This window comes from Oryzias melastigma, linkage group LG8 (assembly GCF_002922805.2).
Source record: "Oryzias melastigma strain HK-1 linkage group LG8, ASM292280v2, whole genome shotgun sequence".
Classification (NCBI taxonomy): Eukaryota; Metazoa; Chordata; class Actinopteri; order Beloniformes; family Adrianichthyidae; genus Oryzias; species Oryzias melastigma.
In genome coordinates, this window is record NC_050519.1 from 244,499 (window position 1) to 267,997 (window position 23,499).

Genomic DNA, 23,499 nt, shown 5'->3' on the forward strand with positions numbered 1-23,499 from the left:
CTTTGATTATTGATTCAAACTGAGCCGATCATCAAATGAAAAATCCTCAACTCTTCTGAACATCAATCCTCCATCGGGACAGTTTATAAGCCAGTTTCTCCTCCAGAATTCACAGACAGAAATAACGTCTTTGTTTGGATCCGGATGAAAATGATGGAAAAAGTTCTCTGTCAATTTAAAGCTGTTCGGTCAAGAGCAAAAGGAATCAAACATTTCTAAACAAACATCTAAATAATTTAAATTAAACTCGGGTTGATTACTGAGGAGAGAAAAGATTCACAAATATTTCTCATCCTGAAACAGTTTTATGGGTCAAATCAGGATCATCTTAAAGTGTAACCAAACAGGGCAGTTGGAGGCCGACTCCATTCTCAGCCCAGATTAAAAAAAAACACCAAAAAGGGGGCGGGGCTAGTAGAGCCTGACTGAGCAGCGGAGGGTGTGGCTTGGAGCTATGATTGACAGTTAGGTTAGCTTTATGTAGCGTATGGTTTTCAATAAACTCAAGTGTTTCATGTTATTTTTTTCACATTTTTGATAATTCCTTCAAGTTTTCAATATTTATTTTTTAGTTTAAAACTGCTTTCAATTTTTTTTTCTTCATATTTTCGATCTGTTTTTCGTTCACTTTAAGCTGATTTGACCCTGTGCAGTTTGTACATTTTTAATACATTTATTAATGCATTTTTTGTTGCTTTTTCTCTTCCTGGTTTTGGGATTCTCTTTATTTTAAATTTCTATAGGAACTGTTTGAAGCTCAGATGGATTCCTGCAGATCCTGCTCGGTTCTGGTCCTGGACTCGAGTCCAAACGGACCTTTGCTTTGCTGAAGGTTGATCATCAGAACAGGAGACATGCTGTGGTTGATGCGTGATTATTCATGCTCTTTTCTGTGGACTGAACCAGCGAGACGTGCAGGAACCCACTGGGTCGGGACGTTTCTTTCAACAGTTTTTGCTGCTGAGTTGAACAACACATAAAGGTTCTCTGAACTTTAGAATTCCAGAGGAAACGTTCTCCAGTATTTTCTCTTCAGAATTTGCCTCGTCTCTGGTTTTTATATAAAGTAGCTTCAGGTGAAAAAGGAACAAATGATAGAAAACATTTAAATGTGGATCTTCTTGGACCTCCGTCGACCTTTTTACGGATCCTCGACTCACAGGTATTTGGGTCTCACTTTAGATTTGGGTCCGGTCCAGGAACGCGTTTGGCTTCACAGGTAAATCGATGGAGTTGGAGCAGGTAGAAGATGACCCTGAGAGGATGATGGGATGGGTTAACCCTTTCAGCACCGGAGCATCACAGCCGCTCCTTTCAGCTGCTCGTCTACGGAGGCCCACGAGTCCAAACTGGAGCAGCTGTTTGAGGGTTTGTGTCCTCCCAAAGTTCATTCTGGGCTTGAAGTCTTTGGATCTTCAGCCAGTTCCTAAAGTGGTGCTCGGTCAGCTTTCATTAATGTCCTGCAGGCAGTCAGGTCTTCAGGCGGCGTTCTGATGTCTTCGCCGTCACTTGTGTCTTGGTTTTTCTTGGTTCAGATGGGTTGAGTTTTAAAGCACTTTAACTGCCGTGATGCAGCCGCTGCCTTTAACCCAGAACCAGGAATTCAATTCCTCTTCCATCCAAGTTCACAGCAACGTGGTAAATTCTTCTCTGTGCTTCCATTCCTATGAGGAAACCTTAATCCCAACAGTGGATACAGGCGCTTATACGGGTGCATGTGACCAAAGCTTGAATCATTTTAGGAAAGAATCTGAAACTCCTGGACGCTGAAAGGAACCTGTGCTGCACGAAAAGTTTCCATCGACCGTAAGGAGGAGAGTCTGCTTAGCGGGAAATGCTTTTGTCCTTGATACGAGCCGATTCCAGGCCGAGCTTTAACTCTGAGCCCCGACAGTGATGTATGTCCTGATTTCACAGCTCCGTTCTGAGCCTCTCGGCTCAATTAACAACAAGAAAAAAATCCTCCAGCGGCTCAGATGATGTTTGATTCTTCTGAGAGAAATCTTTCTGATTCATTTCTGAATAAAACCCAGTGAGGGGTTACTGCTGACCTTTATACCGTCCAGATATTTACTGTTATTAGTCTTTGTACTCTTCATTATGATGATCTCGTTTTTAGATAAAATCTGAAAACTGTTGTTTTCTAGAACATAGTTTCTGCAGAACGGCAAGAACTCAGAAGAAATTCACCTCTGAGTTGTGGGTGGCAGAGAAAGCCCGCCCCCACTTCCCATCATTCAGCTGTTTACACCACATGTGTCAAAGTCAAGGCCCGGGGGCCGGATCCGGCCCTCTGGGTAATTCTCTCCGGCCCTCCAGATCATTTTATTTTATTGTTTTTAATGACGCGATGTTATCTTACGTTCGTTTCTAGCTTGTATAATTTTGACGAAATATATTTTTACGGAGAGTAAAATATTGAAAGTTATTTAAGATTTAAGTTGATTTATTCTGGAATAATATTCCTGCTATTTTTATGATTCATAATTATGTTAAAAAGTTACAGTTTTAAAAATGTTTTAGAGTGTTTAATAAATGTTTATCCAGTTTGGCGGCGACCATCCCATGCTAACATTAGCGGTGCACCAAAGGACCTTCCTATGATCCTTTAACCTGACAGTAAATCTGTTCACAAGCTCCGCCCCCAAAAGCCACAGCAGTCATTTGAAATAGTGGTTAGTTAACTGGTTACTGCTGAAGATGCTGGGCTCCATCTTTAAGGTGTTGAGTGAAGTGAAGCTGCCCCCCCCCGACTGAAACTTTTAGTTAAGTAATTTACAGGAACATCTGCTGCAAAGATAAACTTTTATGATGTATTATCCTGACCTTTATCGTTCAGAAGACGGATCTTTCTGCGGCCCCGTTCTCTAATTCCCTCCTCAGCCGAGTGACGCCGCTGAGTGATTTATGAATAAGCAGGAGACGGATGTTCGGAACGTGCGACGGTGGCACAAACACAATCAAATGACATGTGGAGGGCTCAAAGCGTCTGTGCGCTGAGGGGAAATGAGCCCTGCTCTTACCTTTGTGTTACAAAAACCACGCTCTCCGTCTTAGTCAACGAGGCTGCAGAGAAGTCCTTGTCATAAATTCTGGATGAGCTTTTACGCTGCTCCTGTCTCAAACCGCGGCTCCGCCGGGAAGGAGGAGATCCAGGCCTCCTCCGTCTGTCAGGACTCTGCCGTCTTCACTTTAATTTACTCAGAATGATGTGAAGATTTACAATTAAGTCTGTGCTCGACGAGGCGTAACCATGACAACAGAAGAAGGAAGGAAGGGTTGACCTGTAGCCCCGTGTGACACAGTCGTCTTTCCTGGAGTTTGATAAACCGATCAGTCTTTATGTAAAGCTGCGGTCCCCAAACTGTTTCTCTATTTCTTCTCTGATGGGGGGCCGGGGTCGGTTTGTAGGCTAGCAGAAAAAGTGTTGTAATCACGGCCTAAACGTAAACATTTACGGTTTTCCAGAAAGCCACACATAGTCAAATTTTAAATAAGGGGGCCAAACGAGCCTCAAGGAAACGTTAACGCTGCACTCACATGTGGTGCGTTCAAGAACACACTCTGTGATCGTGAATCCGGCCGTTGGTGTACACACCTGACCAGCACCAGACACGCAGGTCGCAGAGGTCAGGAGATTCTTCTTCTGTGGTGTTTTTACTGTTTGCCTCCTGCAGTAGGAAGAGGCTCGGAGTCAAAGCAGTGCAAATCCCACAAATCTCGCTCCAGACTTTTTGTTTTCATTGTTCTGTTCCTATAAATGTCCGTCTTTGAGTCACTAGACACAAACTTCAGTTATTAATGTCTCCTTTGTGATCGTTTTTACAACGGTTGGCACTTCCAAATCTGAGTCCCTGATTGGTCACAGTTCTGCATGAAAATGTTAAACCAGGTTTAACATTCTGCACGTGATCAGTGAAAGGCAGATTTGTATGAAGGACCCACGACCGGACTTTAGGGCTACCACGATTAGTCGACTAATCAACGACTAATCGACCTCAAAACATCATCGAGGACAGTTCACACCCCGGCTTCGACCTATTTGCCCTAATGCCCTCTGGGAGATGCTGCAGAGGCATCAGAACAAAAACAAACAGACCAAAAATGGCTTCTTCACCAAAGTAATATCTAAGTTAGATTCCAAATCACACAGATAACTTATTTGCACATCACAATGTATATGTTTCTATATGTATTTATCGTTTATGTATATATGCACATGCATATCTGTTTATTTAAAAACTTGCACAGTTCTTGTACATAATTTATTAGTCGATTAGGCGTTACTTTATATTATATGGAGTCAGAGTTTAGTAAAGTTGAAGTTGTGAGTGTTCAGCACCAAGTGGCCTCTTGGATTCAAGTCGACGCTGTCGGTGTGTCATCACCTTGAGACACACCTGAGCTCCGTTTTAGAGTGCAGGTCCATGGAGGTCCATGTGACCCCCTTAAAAAACCTGTACCAGTCACCTCCCCATACGTGTGCATGTGACTGAGAGCTGAACTGAAATTACACAAAGCTTTGGCTCAAATTTTGGACAAAACTGGGACCTTTGACCACCATTACAAACCTGATTCCAAGTGAAATATTGAAGATTGTTTTGAGATAAAATAATCCTAAACCTCACTGAGTCTGCAGCCAATTTCAGAACTGAAAAACAATCTCCACTTTCTACATTTACTGGGTCAAAACTGCTGTCATTCCTCATCAGAAACTGTTGCCATTTTTTCCTGCAGTGCAGTAATCGCTACACAAGGGGGCGCTGATTTACCTACATTTATAGTACTATGGGGACTTTCTCACAGACGGATTAACCTAATAATAGTTAAGAAAGGTGCAGAGACTTTCAAACGCGTGTATGAAGTAAATCTACAGATTTAAGGTGAAAACTTAAAGAATGAATCTTTTGCAGTTTAACTATGAGTTTCTGCTCTGTTTATATTAAAGGTGTAAATGGCTCGTTTGCTGTAATCTGGCTCTTCTTTATTCATAAGGAGACATAGATGTCGGATCATCCCATTTTTCAGTAAAGCCGTCTGATGCGAGTGGAGCATAACTCTGAGCGGGCCGGGTCACTCTGTGGGAGGCGGGCCGCCTGCTGCTTCCACAGCCGTCAGATGGGGTGATGCAACAGGCAGCCACTCCATATTTAGGGTTTAGTCCATGACAAGAGAGGAGAAAGCAGCCTGATTATGGCGCTGGTCTGAGAGCCTTAATCCCTGCGTGGGTGACTGGTGACAGGCGGGATTCAGACGGAGCGGTTATCGACCCAGCCGGTCCCTGGACACCGGGACTGGACCCGGTTGACCCCATGAGCTTTCCCAGCACACACATTTCAAGAACTGGTCACAAAAAAGCAGATAGTACAGCAGTTTGTTGTTATGCCACACCAGAGATTCAGTTTTTAATAGACGTCGGCGTCACGCCTTCATTCCATGTTCTCACCAGAACCGGTTACGGTTGGGCCGTCCAGGTGTGAATCTACCGTCTTGGCAGGTGTTCTGCTGCTGGAGCGTCTGCAGCCGTCTGGGTGCTCGTTGGCGGAGGGTACGGATTGTGGGATATTTTTAGGAATGAGAACATCTGTCCCTGTAAACATGACTGCACTTTACTGAAAACAGAGACAGCTAGCTGCCCTGCTGGGATGACGTATTTGTGTTGGAGTTTACACTCAGCGCAGTATTTACAAAATACTAATCCTCTGAAGCTCCAATCGTAGGTTCAGTTCCCACCTTGCCTCCCCATTAAGCGTCCTTTGGCAAGACACTGGAGCCTCCCATTGCTCCTGGTGGTTGAGGTTTGGCGCCAGTTTGAGGCAGCGGAGCCGCCATCAGTGTTTGAAACCGTGAAGCACTTTGGGCTTTAATGCCAGGTAGAAAAGTGACATATAAATATAGTGTCCCCTCATTTATAATGAGGGTTATGTTCTAAAAATGATCTTTGATAGGAGAAATCCACAAATACAGACTCTCTAGGGGCGTAAAACTCCTCACTACACACTTTATCCACTTTTCCCAGACAGAGATGAACTTTCTCACACTTTTGGTTAAACTCTCAAAGTTCAAACATTCATAGAAAGTACATCCAGAATTAAAGGATGTTAACAAAGATCTGATGACGATTGAAGATTTGTCCAATTAAAAGCATTCTTTACAGAAGACACAATACAGACGAGATTGACTGACAAGGTCAACAACGAAGAATGAAAACATTCTCATCCCCAACTTGACACAAGGTGACGTTTGGTTAAGGACACTCTTTGACATTTTGGGCGTCCCCAACTTGTCATTTTATGACTATAAACTCAAGGGTTCGCAACCCTCGGGACAGGACCCAAACCAGTACCAGACCATAACGACCATAAAGATTGTAACGATCATAGCAATCCTAACGATTGTTAAGATCGTAACGATACCAACAATAATAACAATAATAACGACTGTAACGACCATAACAGTCTTGACGACCATAACGACTGTAACGTCAATAACAATCGTAACGATAATCACGACCATAACAATCGGAATGATTGTAGCAATTGTAACAACTGGAGCGATCGTAACGATAGTAACAATAATAACGACTGTAACGTCCATAACAATTGTAACGATAGTAGCGACCATAATGATCGCAATGATTGTAAAAACCGTAACGACGGTAATAACCATAACGATCGTAACGATAAAAGCAATAATACCGACTGTTACGACCACACAATAGTTATGATTGTAACAACTGTAATGACGATCATAAAAATTCTAACAACCCTAACGGTCGTAATGATAGTAACGATAATGACGACAATAAAGATCGTAAATCTGCACTTATGCTCGCTTACATAGACTTTTCATTGTTAGCAGTCGCCTTATTGCTCGCTCCTGGCTAAGAATTTAAATACTCTTCTCGTAAGTTGTCTATCTTTTTTCTCTGTTGCAGATGTTCCAATGTTTTTGTCGGGTTTGTTTTTAGCATCATAAAACTACGTTTTCTTCTCCACGATTTCCCAACACCATGATCATAACGAGGTTTAGCTCCAGAAATGATTTGTGATCGTTTTTTTGTCAATTGTTAATGACTGTTGGAGGAGCTCGTCTGACTGTAACCAGGTGAACTGATTAATAACCTAATTATTTTGTAGTTGAATGAACCCAGTGGAAGTCTAGTGCCATCTGTTGGTCTGGAAGGAGTAGTAAGCCTTCACCACAGATGAAGTGCTAAGAGATACTTTGATGTTTGAAGGTTTTCTGATGTATTTAAGAAGACACAGTTGAAGTCTCAAAGTTCACATGTTTCCAGCCTTCTTTTTATGGCTGAAACCGGTCACATGTTTCAGTTTCAACCTTGGTGGCTGCAGGATGAGTCGAAAGCAGAAACACTTTATTCCCTCAGCTCAATATCCTCAGATATCCGAGTTCCTCATTGGGAATCCTGAACGCTCCGGACTTAATCAGTTGATCGGTTTGGTGCTGACATTTGTGTCTTCTCTGGAGTGGACGCTCCACCCAAGTCCTGGAGTCGTGCCCACGTCCTGGCTCTGTTGCGTAACTGTGGATGGGGGGGCTGAATCTGGGCCTTTGATTGCAGAGATTAAGCTCCCCTGAAACCGTCGGGGCTTTCTGGGTTTTGTTGAGCTCCGGCAGAAACTCCCAAGACCTCAGATCAACTTTCTGTCCTTGATTGTCCCCGGCAAAGTTTTCTCATCGCAGTTCTTCCTGCTGCGTCTTTGTCACGGCTGCTCGCCAAGCGGCGGCGGGCCCATTCTCCTCCGCTGGGCAGCCGGTCCGGTTTAATGGCTGATGCACGGTTCTCCCAGTATGAGAGAAGTGATGGAAAATCAATGCAGCGTACCGGCTTTTATGCTGAGGCTGCACTCTTCACAGCTTGACTTCATGCAGATATTTCAATTACACGCTTTCTATTAAGCCCGTTCAAATACAGTTAATTTGAATGGCATAGTTGTTGTCTGTCCCCTAAAAGTTCCAGAATGACCCACCCTGTCACTTTCCCCAATAAAGCTCTGATTGATTAATTAACTGACTAATAAAGATTTATTCCAGCAGGAGTTTCTGTGACCTTGCAGGCCGTCTCCTTCTCGCTGTTCTTGAGTTGGAGCTTGTTGCACCTCGTTAGCAGCAGAATGGAAGCAAACAGGTTCCATGATGGAGAAAAGAAAAGCTGATTCTCCATCTGGGTTTAACTGAGCGTCTCTGACGGAGTCCTGAGGGGATGGAAATGTTTCAGCTGCAACACGTTCTCGAGGCTTCAGCCATGTTTCAGAGCTGCTGTGAGAGTGATGGTCTTAATTACAGAGAAACAGTCGTTTGCAGCAGCGCCTGCATGTCGCAGCGTGAACGTGACTGTTCCCTCAGCTGGTTCTGTTCCCGATGACCCGTCCTGCAGAGAGGTCAAACGTCCGATTGACTCAGACTCAGGAAAACTGGTGAACGTCTCCCGCTCACGTCCCGCCGCTGCCCGCCGCAGCTGTGTTTGATTTGCACGCTAAGGAGGAGCGCAGCGGCGAGGCGCAGCAGCTATCAGGGCCAGTGCAGATGGTTTCAGGGAGATTATCACAGCAGGAGGAAGAGTTAGAGCTGCGATGATCCAGGTGGGGGGGAGGGGGGTCCACGCCATGGCGTGCAGTGGCAGGAAGTCGTGTCGGAGCAGTGGATCTGGATGGGAAGGAGACGCTTTCACTGCGCTGAGTGGAGATGAGCCAGTAGTTTTCAAGGAGATCCAGCGGTCAGCTGGGAGTAAGTGATGGATTTCCATTATTCAGGCAATTTTGGTGTGGCCTGATAAACTGAATGATGCATTGTGGGAGCTTGTTTTTACTCAATAGCACACAGGATACACTCATGCATCATGCTTCTGTTGAACGGAGTCAAGGACATCACGAGTCGCTCTGCAGGCGCTTTGCTCCAAAGCAACTTAGGTGATACTAGGATAGTGGGGGGAGGGGGGGGGTGATCCAAAGGGATTGAACCCCCAACTCTAGAAAACTAACATTATTGTCTTAAAGGGTAACACAACAGGACAGTTGGAGGCTGACTCCACTCTCACCCAGATTTGAAAAATACCAAAAAGGGGGCGGGGCTGAGTGGGGGGGGTGTGGTCTGGATCTGTGATTGACAGTGAGGTTAGCTTGAGTCGTCACTCTACGTGTTCAACATGCAGCGTGGTACCGAGTAAAGATTTTTCTCCTGAGGCAGATGCTCATGGTCCAGACTGAAGGAGGCTTGTGTCTTAATGGTAAAATGATGCTAACATCGTAAGCTATTGAAGGCTAACGGATTAAGCTAACAATCCCGAGTGAAACATTCATTCATAATCCATCACCCGGACGGAGTTCTCTGGATTCAATTGCACTAAACCTCTGTTGTCTAACTTCCAAGTCCACTAGAACATTTTTTTTTAAGCCAGTAGATTTTTGACAACACACCTACGAACCATGCTAAGCTAACACGCTAACAACTGACTGTTACAGGATCAAAGTTGGGCGGGGCTTTTATGCTGGAGCTGCAAACTTCTGAAATGACATGAGACTTGTTAACCAATCACTAAATTCCACTGTAATACCTTGTTTAACCTGTAGGGGGCAGCACACAGATGGTTATACACTTGATCATTTCAGGAAGTTTATTTTAATTTGTCAATAATGTGGTGACAGACGGCACTTTGAAAGCCCCCAACAAAGTTAACTAACTGTTTGGTTACCTTTTAAGTAAACTTTCATGTGCAGTTTGTCAGATCGTCTTAAAACGGTTCGGTTTACTTCTGGCTCCAACCAAAGGAAATAAATTCTGTCGCAATCAGACGTCGCCATGTTGGAGCCAGGCGGCGTCACTCAGGAGTATTGGTTCGAGTCAGTCTGGGTTACTATAGCAACCACTACAGCCAATCAGAAGCCACGTATCAGAAGGCTTTGAGTGTTGGACATGGGTGTCAGCAGGCTCCGCCCACTTTTATTGAGGCATCTGATTGGTCAGTTAATAGCTTGAATAACTTGAAGAGAAACAAGTGATTTTGTAGATCCAAAAAGTTGTGAAAGAAGGAACTTTAATTAGATGTTTTCTCCTGCATTTATTTTTTATTATTTTATATTTAATCTATCAAGTTAAAAAGGGTTTGAGTTCAAGCTCTGATGTTTGAAGAATTCCTTCTGAAATCAGAAATGTCTGACCGTCAGAACCGGGTCAGGTAGAAATTCCAGTCTGGGCTGGACTGATTGGAGCATCATTGAATTTAGTGAACCTGTAAACGCGTCGACAAACAAACTTTCCTTCAACTCCAAGAGGAGCAAACAATCAGTGCAGACGCTTCTGCAGAGCGCTAAGAACGATTTTCTGTCCCGTCAATCAATGCTGATTTGTCTTTTCTGTTTGGAAACAAAAAACTTTATTGATTTGTTTTCATCCTGTATCTTCAGGTTAAAACAGCCTGAGCTGCTTTTTCTGTACGTTCTTGATAGAAATCATGCAAGAGAAATATATTGTCCAAGCCGAGCTTTTCCTTTTTTCCTTTTCTATTCATTTTTTTCATCTGCCAGCTGCATTTCTGAGATTTAGATACTTTTTACCTCTGCAGGTTACCATCAGATCTCTGACAAGAGAACTACTTCTTCGTTACAAGAACGTTTTAGCCTCATGTCATGATTTCATTTTCTAAAGGAAAACAAATGACATTTCCTCAGTAAAACTGCAGACAGGAAGCTGTGCATGATGGGAGCTGGAGGCTCTTTGTTACGGGTCGAGGGGTTTTTCCTTTCATTAGCGACCCATCGTGACCTCATCTTCATAAATGACCAAATGAGTCCCTTCAATCAAACTTTGTCATCATTTTTTTTTACTTAATAAAAAAGTCAGTCTTTGGCTCCACATCAGTAAAGAAAAGGTCCTTCATCTCCTCCTCCTCCTCAGTGTCATGACTCTTTCTACATATAATAAACTCATTTTTGGATTACATTTTGGGTCGTTCAGGTTTCTTACCTGAGTGATCTCATATTTCAGGTGAAATTTGCAGTTTTTTTCCTTGTTATTCTTTAGTTTACTCACCTGATTGTTTCTTTACACATTAGTGGAAATATCATTCCACTGAGTCAGCTGAAGGTCCGGTACTCTTGTTGATGTTGAAATTAGATTTGTTGATGGAAATCAATGCATTGGGTCACGATGTCGTAAAGATCTTGGGAAAAGGGAACTTTCCTGTTGCAGCAACACTTTTAAAAAGTCTTCCAGAACGTTCCCTGTGAGGATTAGCTCCCTATCAGAGTGACGTAAATGTAGACGAGCTTAGATAAAATGGAGTTCAGGCGGTTCAGATTCTGAACCTGAGAATGTTTCGAAGCTTTTCTCCCTTTGAGTTCAGTCTCTCCTCTCAACCGTTCTAGATCCATTTGAGTCCTGAAACATCTCCGTAGGGTTCTTGGTGTCCACATGTTCAGCTCCAGCCCAACTCTTGGAACTGGAACGTGAATATCACATTGATGATCAGACAGCAGTGATGATGGTTTATTCCATTAAAACTGAAAAATCCACTTTGAACTCCAACTGCAACAAATGTTATTTACTAAATTCCAAAAGTCTTTTGTTATGTTTGTTGATTATGTTTGTTTGACTGAAAACGCTGAGAGTTCAAAGTTTCCAGATGATAAACTTTCTGAACGTTCTTCTTAAAACGTGTCATCTGTGGGAAAACCCAGAGAGGTGGATCCTCTGCGGTGGTTCCAGTCCCCTGAAAACCTTTTGAATGAAGTTTCCTGTGTGAATGTTTGACTCATGACATCTTAGATAAATCTACATTAAGTTTCAAAAGTCCTTGATTGTCTCTAAACAAGAATCTTCATTATTTGATGAAAGTCCTCAGAACCTTGAGCTCACATTGAGATTTTGTTTTTGGCTTTTGGAGAGAGACTATATTTAGATGGCTGATTATTTTTAACTGCTTTTTCACCTTTTTCTTTTGCCCAATTATCTTGGTTTAATTGTCCCGTTAAACTTTGTGAAGAAGACATAAAGGAAATATGGCCTCATTACAGAAAAGCTGAGAGTTCTTCCATGAAAACCCTTTTTGTTGTTATTAAGAGCATTGGAGTGGAACCTTCTAATCACCTTCTAAATCACGCCACCGATGACCACGGCGTGATTAACTTTTACACAGCAGTTCTGCTGCAAACAAGCCAGGCAGCCCATTAACGGCACGGCTTACTCCAGCCGTCTCTGTTTGACGCTGATGAGAAATGTGTGATTTAGTGGAACCGCAGAGGAATGACGGCTCCCCGCCGCTATATCTCTGTCGTCTGAACGGGAATGCCACATAGTTCATCATCCCGCTGATGACGGTTGATCTTCTCTAAAGTTTGGCTCACGCTGCAGTGTGTTTAGGATCTAAACCTAAGAGAGCACCACGGTGTCCACTGTGGACCCGTTAGTCCACCTGGTGGAGGTCATCTCAGTCCAGAAACGCTTTGATATAAAATCACGTATGGATTTAGTTGTGTAGGAAGTTCCTTTAACCAGTCGTGTTTTTGTGTGAACTCGACCTTTCTAAGATTATTTGTTCAAACAAAACTTACATTTCTCTCTGAAATTGTTAAAATAACTCAGTTTTCTTGGTTTGGGACTTTAATTATTATTTTTGTTCAGATTTTTTTAAAGACTCACTCTGAAAATGGAGGACATGTCTGAAGAAAATTAAGATTGAAATTGTATTTCTGAGTATTTATTCAAATCGTTGTGTTTAAATCTGCTGGGCGGAGCCACGAGCTCCCAGCTCCGCCCCATTCTGCAGACCGCTAGATCCATGAACGTCTTTGTTTTCCTCGTCTGAGCTGGAATCTGGATCAGACGGATGGATAGAAATGATTTTGGTCACTATTGTTGTTGGTCCGCTAATGTCAGGTTGGGGGTGTGAGGGGCTGTAAGCTCGTGGGATCAGTTTGAAGAGAGATCAGAGGATGATCGGAGCAGAAAGTTGTTCTGCATTCATGTGCTGTTGGAAGATTTGTTGTTTTTTCTGACGTTCATGCGTGTTTTCAGAGTCGGACGGATATTTTCTCAATCATTCCAACGCCACATGAGTGCAGCATTTCTCTAAATTTGTGATTTTTTTCAACCCATTGATGCAATTTGCACTAAAATAAAAAAAAAGCCACAAATTTGGAAATTAAAAACTCCAAAATGTTCTGCTTTAAAATACTTATTTTAATGTTTTAATCAAAGGTTTAGCGTTTTTGGACCCAGATTCCATGTTATTTCTTTATTTTATAAGGTGGATTATTAAAAAACACCATTTATCAAACAGATTTACAGGTTAGTGTTTTGATAAAACATGCCTTCTTCGTCAAATGCTTTCGTTATAAAATCTTAATTTTTGCCTTTTCTTTATTTAAATGTATTAAGATTGACTGTAAATTTGTGTGTTACTAATATTTGGTAATATAACTTAGAATTATAATTCTAACACATGAACTGCTCTTTTTATGAATAGAAAATAAAATAATGAAAATTCCTCATTGGACACCAGATAAAATATATTAACTTTAACGTTGGACTTTTTAACATGGTGGGACGTGACTCCGTTTGAAACCAGCCTCCAGTGGTCATTTGGGGAACTGCAACCAAAGGTGGGGGTGTTACCTAAACCCTGATTATTTTCATTGTTTGTTCTTTACTTTTTGTAGATCATTTTGTAGCTTTGTCCTAAACAAACCCAGTATTTCAGCTGATATCTTCATTATCTGGAGCTCTGTTCTGATGATTTAATTTCCCATTTACCCTTTTAAAAATAACCTCCATTTTGATGCATTTTTCCCTCATTTTTGTTCATTCTTCTCAATGAAGACGTTTTCTTGGATTCATGGTTCTCCCTCTTTCATCCCCATAAACATTCCTCTCCCAGATGTTGCCCACCAGGCATCATTTCTGCCCCTCCACATCATCCCCTCCCTCTTACCCCCCACCCTCAGAGCCTCTCGCCGCCGCCGCCGCGCTCAGTGAATCACTTGTTATTGCCATCATGAGGGTTTGTTCGTATCTTCGGGGCTTTTATAACCTGCTTTCTTCTGTTTCCGCCCCGTACCTGTGCAGGTGCTGTGTTCATCAAACATGCCAAAGTCTGGTGTTTTATCCTCATTTTAATGGATTCTTTCATTGTTGTTGGATGAACTGTTGGATCCAGCCTCTTTCAGACGTCTTTGTTCCAGAATCGAGAGCGTCTGTAACCACAGCTCCTCATGTCCTCCTGAAGTGCGATTCCAGCCGTCCTTCAGAGGAACTCATTCTGGCAGCTGGTGTTTACGATCTCATTCGCTCAGAAATGAGCTGGAGGAGGATCCTCAGTATTTCAGTCAGGTTCAGGTCCAGTTAAACTGCTGCTGACTGTTGGACAGTCACTTTTGAATCAGATGTTTTGCTGTTTCTGAATGTCAGTAATGAATAAACTTGCTGGTGCTGCCTGATTAATTACATTAAATTAGTCTTTTCTGCGTTTGCTTAATAATTATTGATGATTCTTTTATACTCTGACCTTTTCATTTCAAAGGATCCAGAAATTCTTGAAGGTTTGTTAGAACTTCTCGTTTAGAAAATCCATGTAACACTGTATGATATTAGCAATCATTATTTCACTGATACATTTACAGGATGTGATCAGATTAATACAAGTATATTTAAATATTAGGTTATTAATGTATTTCTAAACAAATATGTATAAATAACTCAAACTTGAATAGAATTAAAGAATCGAAAACATTTTTTTAATCAAATCGATTCAGGCTCTTGTGAATCGAATCGTTTCTGTAGATCATAACTGATACCCAGTCCTACTGGAAACACAGTAATCACAAAATTGTGTTTTGTCGACATTTCTAGAATTTCGATAAAGTTTTGTGCATGTATTGTGGATCGCAGCTATTCATAGCATCAGCTTCAGGAGATCATTTTAGTCCGTCGTTTTCTCCCCTTTTCCAGTATTTTATACTCGTTCTGCACTAATGACGTAACAGTAAACCGGTGTGGACTCGCAGTAGCAGCATTTTCACTTCAAAATCCATTTAGAACAAAAGAGGAACATGGGATACAAATGGCCTGGGAGCCTGGGACTGCAGGGATTGGGAATCATAATCCCTCCTTCAAAGTCAAAGTCTGCGGTGGATTAGTGGAGTCCGGCTGGACGTCTGTAGAACCATCAGGTCTCTTGGAATGTCCACGCTGATCCGCCCCCCGGGTCTTCCTCCGCTAACCCTATTTACCTCTGCTGTTTCGTAACTCTGCGGACTCTGCAGTCATAACAGCGTCCCTCCGGGGTGTATACTCATCCACCAGATCTCCACAAGCTGCAGGACATCTGCGTCCTGGACGTCTGGCTGACCGCCGCAGCAGAAGACGATTGATTCATTACTCAAATGGGCCGAAGGTTTGGCCCAACTGTGGTGGACGAGGACTCGACACGAGGACTCGACACGAGGACTCGACACGAGGACTCGACACGAGGACAAACCCTCGCGTGCTGGACGGAAGTCTCTGCTCCAACAGATTGGCCGTACTTTCCCAGTTTTCCCCATTATGGAGATCATTCACCGTATCTAAGCTCTATTAATCTCTCAGCACTAAATCCCGGTGAAAACCAGAGGAATGCATTATGCATCCATGCCGATGAAGTGCAGGGCGTAAAGTGGAGATGTTGAGGGGGTGACGTGGTCTTAAACCTCCACTTCCTTTAGGAGAAAGGCTTCCATTTCAAACGTGGATTTTGCTGTGAGCAAAGCTATGCATTCCCATTAAGGAGCTGCCAGGCCGGACGCTCGGAGTAATTCATCTGAGCCGTAAGCTGACCGGTTTTCTGCGGCCGGCCGCTTGTGAGGGAACACGGACCGCTCTGCGAGGAAATGGAGAACGTGTAATGGAGAGGTGGAGCGACAGGTTATTGGACCCTCTAGGTCTGATGGAATGATGAAAATAGGACTCCAGGACATCTCCCCTCTCTGGTTTATGACACCTAAATAATTTAAAACATTTGACTATTTTTACTGCCACAGATAAATAACCTGAGTGAAAACAAGGATTGACTCTTAAGCTGCGTACACACCGAGTGTTTGACACGCATCACTGACATTCATGAATGCATACGGTGTTCACACTGGACTGTCGCTACCCGATACTAGACTCACAGTTGGAGGAGGTTATCGTGAAATGTTTGTGATGTGAATCTGGTGAATCTCGCTCCAGGTTTCTTCTTCCATAGCTCTATTCTGACGCATGTAATCCTTCCCTAACGACTAAATAACTACATATTACTGGACTATCTAGTTATTCACTGGATTGTAAAAGTCTGTTGGCGTCTATTTATGAATCCACTGTTGATGATATAAAAAGTTGATGGTCTATTAAAAAATTACATTTAAACACAATGTTTTCTGCAAAATTAGTTCAAACGCAATGCATTGTGGTCTATATTCATTATACTCGTAAGCATTGATGCACACTGGTTTTTCGCGAAGACTTTTGAGAAATTTCAAGGTCGCTTGAATTTTGGAATTGTAGATTCAGACAGGAGTACAACACAGAAAACGCACTCTATAGTGTATATGGACTTTATGATAATTCATCTAATGACAGAGAATGTGTGTGGATAAATGTTTGTTTGTGTGGTTGTCTGTATGCTAATGTTCTATGACTTAAATTTAGATGGATGGAGGATGGATGGATGATGGATGGATGATGGATGGATGGATGATGGATGATGGATGATGGATGGATGATGGAGGATTGATGGAGTACTTTATTAATCTCAAAGGAACTTGCAGTTACTTTAATTGCTCCAAACACACAAACTAGATTAAAAATAAGCAGATGTTAAAAATATATTAAAAATATAAAGAGTCTCAATAGCCATGCACAAGTTCGATTAAAATTATTTATTTTATTATCAGAATACTGTATTCATCCCTGGGCATTGTTGCATTTACAGCAGAGCTTCTGTCACAAATTTCTACAGTGAGATAAATATAAATAATACAGAATAGAGAGAAAGCTGTTTACAATACAGGCAAGTTTAAATCATAGTGTTGAAGAGATCGATGAGTATGAGGTACGCTGTTCTAGAGTTGAATGACTGGGTTTGTGATATGACTATTTATTAGTATTTTATTGTTTTACTTATTTTACTTTATTCTTAAACTCTTTGGTGTAAGTTATAGTTTTATTAAGTTTTTAGAAACTGAATGAATGAGGTGCTGACCAGAGATCAACTTAAGTTTTGTTGTACGAGTGACAATTATTCTAGTCTAGTCTAGTCTATAGAATAGACTAGTCACTCCACCAATTGATTCCTGAGCACGGCTGTGTCTGCAGCTCACCACTCCCCCTCAGATGGATCAAACACAGAGAACACAGTTTACTCTCCTTGGTATGTGATGACTAATAGGACTTTACCTTATCACTCTACTCTAACTGCCTCTTATTTTAAAAGTCTCTTAAGTCCAGATGTTTGAGGATGTTCTCCTTTAGAAGGTTCCACCTGGGTCTCATCAGAACGTTGGTCCAGAAGGTCTCAAGTTCTTGTTGCTCATGTTGGTCCAAACGTTTCTGACTGTTGGATCATGAGTTCTGACCGTCTTTCTATCTTCTGTGTCTTCGTGACCTCCCGGGGCGTTCGTGGTGCAGCGGTAGGGCGGTCGACTCCTGATCAGAAGATTGCAGGTTCGATTCCCGCCTTGCCCATGTGTCGAAGTGTCCTTGGGCAAGACACTGAACCCTGAACTGCCTCTGGTGGGAGGTTGGCGCCAGTGTTCTGCAGCGGAGCCCCCACCAGTGTGTGAATGTGTGAATGTGTCTGTGACTGTGAAGCTCCTTGGGCCCTCGGAGGAGGGTAGAAAGCGCTCTACAAGGATACACCATTTTACACCATTTGATGACTCCTGGTCGTGTTCTGTCGGTTATTTGGTCTCCTGGTGAGTTTCTCTCTTGTTCAGACGTTCTCCGTTCATACATGATGACCTTCTCTGTGGTTTAGAAACCTCTTTGATCTAACATGAAGGACGATGGTTCTTTCTGTGAAAACTTTCTCCTGGTTTACTCTGTAGCTGATGTAGAAATTGTTTTTATTTTCTTTTTTAGGGAACTTTAATTTAATCAGAAGTTTTTTTTCACACAAAGATTTGGATCAAAGTAGTAGAAATTGATGTATTAATTAGTTCGATTAATTGTTCCGTCCCTGTCGATTATGTTTATAAGATCAGGAAAGAATCTTCAGTGTTTTTAACAGTCTGATGTCTTTAAGCTCCAGCTCATCTTTGCTTTCATCCTAAATGTTTCCGTCTTGAGTTTTCGGTGAAAAGGATCGGAGTGTTGATCTGAATGTTGCTCGCCGTCTCATCGCGGCGCTCGGCGCGTCTCGCTGAAGTGATTGCAGCCTCCCAGGCTGCTGCAGGAAGTGCTGTCTGGCATTGAAAGGAGGATGGAGCGATTTTTAAAGATGTATGCGGGTGGAGGGGGGGGCTGATGGATATAACAGATTCAGTCCGTTTCACATAATTTGTTTTTGTTTATTGCCAACTGTATTAAACAACAGACACGGCAGCAGCTCTGCAGGAAGGAGAATCTGAACGTCTGCCGAACAAATGAGAGGAAATGCTTCAAACTGCTGATTATTAAATGAATAAATGCATCAGATCAGCGCGTCCGTCCGTCAGTCTGCTGATCCCATTCCGGTCAGGTTTGTTTATTATGCTTCTATTTAAGCAGATTTTAGCTCCAGGAGGGAGAAGTTTCTCCTATTTAATCATCCAACAGACGAGATTTCTCATGACATCACCATCCAGACGATTTCTTTCAGCAGAACCGTCTTTAAATCCCAACAAAAGAGGCGTGTGGATGCAGAGCCACAAATGTTAACTTCCTCTTCAGGCAGAAAGCCTCCAGGATTCAGGAGGCGACGTACAGCTCTGTCAAGCAGAGGTTATTAATTCCCGCTCTTTCTTCAGACACATCTCTCTTCATAATGTTTCATTCATTACCTCCAATGGCTTTTGCAGATTTATTATTTGGCTGCTGGAGCTGAGGCTGCACTCTGCCAAGCGTCCAGAAGGCTCGGATCTAATGTATGGACAAAGAGGCGTTATCGGTACAGAGCAGAATTAGTCTGTCATATTTCCTCCGTCCTGTCAGAGACGCAGGTATCGCAGCTTCCGTCTTGTTTCAGAGACGAGGCGTTTCACAGATCCGACGTGGAAAAGTATCTTCAAGAGAAGTGCTGGGGATATTTCACAGTTCACACGGTTAATAAACAATCATTTTTCTAATATTTATTCTATTAATTTGATAAAATGGTAATCAATCAGGAAAACATTCCTTAAATCAACTTACATTAACCTCACATTTTAAAAAAACTAAACTAGCATTTTACTATTAATGTTATATTTTGCAACATTTCAATCCACTCTTAATGTTTCAGATCATTTTGGATTTTTCATATTTTTTAGCCGTTTTTATCAGCCTTTCTATTTCCAAATCTACTGTACATTATAATGAAATAAATGTAGTAATTACATATATATTAGGGCTGTGAATGTTCAGGCGTTAACGTACGCGATTAATCAAAATAATTAAATAAATATGTATTAATTAAATGAATTGCACCTCAGAAAGAAGCAGTCCTTCGCTTTGCCTCAGTGGTTCAGGCTTCCACGCCGTGCGTTAAAACACTTGACTGGATATTATCTCACTTATACCATGGTCTCTTACAGAATAAATGAATATTAGAGCCGGGAATCGATTAAGAAAAAATTAACAAATTAATCACAAATCTGTAAAAAAAATAATCACAATCAGTCGCCATTGATTTTTTTCTTCTTTTTTTTGTTACAGTATTTGTCAGGCACTTGTTTCCTGCAGATATTCACAATATTAAATCACAGGCAAAATTGCACATTTAGAACATTTATTTTTAACCCTTTAGAACCCGTGTGGTGCACTGCTGCTCTAGGCTGCAGCCTTCAGATTGACGTTTGTTCTCCGCCTTATTTATTAAAACAAAAGATTGCTTTTGTCCTAAAACTACAAATAAATGCCATATTATCTCTTTCATTTAATAAAATCTTAATCACAGTATGTAAAAAAAAGTTTAGGTTTATTTTAGATAGTTTTATTACACTGATCCCACAGCTGCATGACAGGACTCCTGCAACCATTAATACATATTAACACATTAATTATGTTCTATTAATCGTGCGCACCAACTTTCACAGCGCTAATAAATATTCAATCACTTTTTAGAATTTTAATCTTATTTTTTTGTCTGTCTATACCAAATGCAATTTGCGTCAAAGCATTAGATTGAAGTTTAACATAATTTATCTTCCTTTTAAGATTTTTTTTTTTAACCATTTATTCAGTTAAAACGTTTCTGTTAAAACATGTTTATGAATGTATTGAGTTTTTTTTTCAGGGATCCTGCGAGGTCTTAAAAAGTCTCAAAAGTGTTGAATTTACTAATTTGGAAATGATACCTTAACAAAGTCTTGAATTTTGATATCCAAGCCTTAAATAATTGTTCTGCTTGAAACTTTTTCGTTTCCCATTTCATGTCAAACATTAAAAATGTTCAACTATGATTATTTTTCATTAAATGATGTAAGCAAACATGAGGAAAACCAGTTGTTATGCACCAAAACGCTATATGCCCACCGCCGGTTTGAAAATAAAACCAGAAGTAGCTCTAAAACCTCACGGCACAGACCACAAACATGATAAGAAGCTACAGATTTGATCAGAAATTGGGAATAAATTAATAAAATGGGAAATAGACGGCAAAATTTGACTTACTTTTTAGATGTATGGCCTTAAGAAGGTCTTAAAAAGTCTTAAATTGAACTTGTAGGAACCCTGTTTTTATAAATTGTGTTCATCAGGTTTAGTATTTTTTCAGATTCCTGTGTGTCATTACTCAAATTTCATTAACTTGTTTTTTCAGATTTTTCATTAAACAAAACCTCCGATTCTTTCTGATGTGAAACAAACCCTAAACAGGTTAACCAGGAGACGAACGGCTGTTTCTAGCAGTAAAGGAAAAGGAAAATCTTGAGAAGGGAAAGTTTGGAGGGAAGGATCTGTTTCTGGTCTTTGAATCGCCGTCTCCTCCTTGACGAGTGCGAGCGCCATCATGAAAGCCTGTGGGCCGCCTCCTGATCAAACGGCGTTCAAGTGACCGCCCGTGAGATCACACGCCACTCAAACTGCCAAGCCCGACCTGAGAGTGTCGGAGCGCTCGGATGAGGGGAAGGACGGACACGTGGAGGAGAAGGAGTGAAGGGAGCTGATGGAGCTGCAGAGGCCGGGCTGCTGCTCTGATTGCTGCTCTGATAAAGAAGGTGTCTGATGGGCAATCAGAGCCGCGGTCGGGGAAGATGTGAGGTTTTTTTCGGTATAGATCGGTCCACCTCCCCCGGAGTGATGAATCTGAGCCAGTGTTTGAAAGGGTGTGTCTAGGGGGAATGAAGGATCCAAACAGCAGCAGCTCTGTAAACTTTACACCCGTTCAGGCGTCAGAGCAGACGATTGAGACGCTCTGATCGTTTCCACGTCCTGCATCTTCAGTCATCAGGTTTTATCAGACTCCTCGGGAATCTGGGATGAAAACATTCTGGCATCTGAGACGTGATGAGAGTGAGCTCTTCATACTGTAAATCAAGAATCTGACATCTGCAGCACGAGATGTTCAGGGTTTATCTTTATGAGACTGTTGCTGCATTTACAAGGACACAAGTAATCATCATGTAAACACAGCATTTGGAATCCTGAATTAAACAAACAAAAGTTGGTTTTTACAAAAAAAAAATGAAAAAAAGCAAATATGACAATAAACTCCCAAACGCCCCAGAATTTCATAACATCCACCTTTTTTTTTACGCTTTTTGGACAAAATATGAGTGTTACAAAACAAATCAATGATGCTGTAACGGGAAACAAACTCTGGCAGGAAGAAAATATCTAACACTAGAGGCTCTCAGCTCGTATCTGTTTGCTCAGCTGTTGGACAAGTTTAAAAAAGGAGGAACGTATCTTAGCACAACACCTGTATTTTAGATAGTTCTGAACAAATCAAATGATTCATTCTGATCAAACGTGTGGCGGATGGAAACGGTTGTACGATCAAATCTTCCAGGAGCCATGTGGACAGTTCTGTTCCAGTCGGACCTTTGATCCGATTAAAGACATGCAAACGCAGCAAGAGGAGGGACAAAATATCAGTATGACGAACGATCGCGATATTTCAACTCATGAACGATTACGGTCCTCTCTTTCCTGTAATCGTTTCAGTTGATTGTAAGGATGCTGTAGCGAAACCGTCATCAGTTTTTACCCGACCAATACGTTACATAGTTGCGCGGGTGCAGCGCGAACACGGAGTGCACTGTGCTGCTTTTCCGCATGCAGTGGGGGAGGGGCGGGGCTTCTCCCACCACCTGCTCCACGGACAGGTGGAAACCCATGCGGATGGCAGAGCCGCGGCGGGCCCAAAGGTCCAAAGTGTGTCTGTGTTTTTGTAAAGTAGACACAGACCGCGCGCTGTTTCTATTGTAACAAAAACGTGGATCGTAGGCGCGATAACAGCAGTAACATGTCTAAACGCCGCGCTAAAATACACCAGATTGTAGCGGAGAGATGCACAGCGTCTAAAGGAGACTAGCGGCGTTATTGATCCAACAGGTGCGTATAATAATGATAATACATTTAATTTATGTAGCGCTTTAAAAAGATACTCAAGGACTGTTACAAAAACAATGACATTAAAAAAAGAGTAATAGGAAACATTCAGTTTGAATATGGAAATACAAATTATGAAATCAGATTAAAGGCTAAAAGCATCTTTAAAAATATAGGTTTTAAGAGTTTTCTTGAATGAATTAAGTCGGTGCGGTCCCGGATGAGTTGAGGTAGCTAGCGGTACTCACGTAAAGCACGTGACTAAAGTGTTGTTTATTAAAGAAAAGTGGGTCAGACTTTAATAAAAGGAGTGAAATGAATATGGGCACCAGCACTGTAAAAAATCAATGATCTTAACATATTAAAAGTCTGAAAGTTCAAATTGTGCCTCAATAGTAATAAATGATCTGACAGAAAATGGAAAATTAATGAACATGCAGCTTTGTGAATTTTGAATCCACATTTATTGCTCTTTGAATTTAGAAGACCATTTGATATACTCTTTATTTTAGTTCTTAAGTGTAGTTTGGATATTAGTTACCTTAAAATGTATGTTATTATTGTAAAGACACGTTAGTATTTATTAATAATTTAATTTTCATATTGGAAAGAGCGTTAAATTAACACATTGTGTTTTCAGTTGTTCTGAAAAAGATTTTAAAGGAAATTAAAAGATATGTTTGATTAAAAAATAGTTATATATATATATATTAGGGCTGTCTGATTTGTCGCGTTAAAAACGCGTTAATCTGACATGTGCTTGACGCCGACAATTTTTTTGACGCATTAATCGCGGAT

At 41.5% G+C, this 23,499-nt stretch overlaps 1 protein-coding gene across 1 annotated transcript in view; it reads left to right on the forward strand.

The window, feature by feature from the left end:
- Positions 1-23,499, forward strand: part of tmem104 (transmembrane protein 104) — a 58,363-nt gene that overhangs the window by 15,295 nt on the left and 19,569 nt on the right. The gene's annotated exons all lie outside the window — the stretch shown is intronic.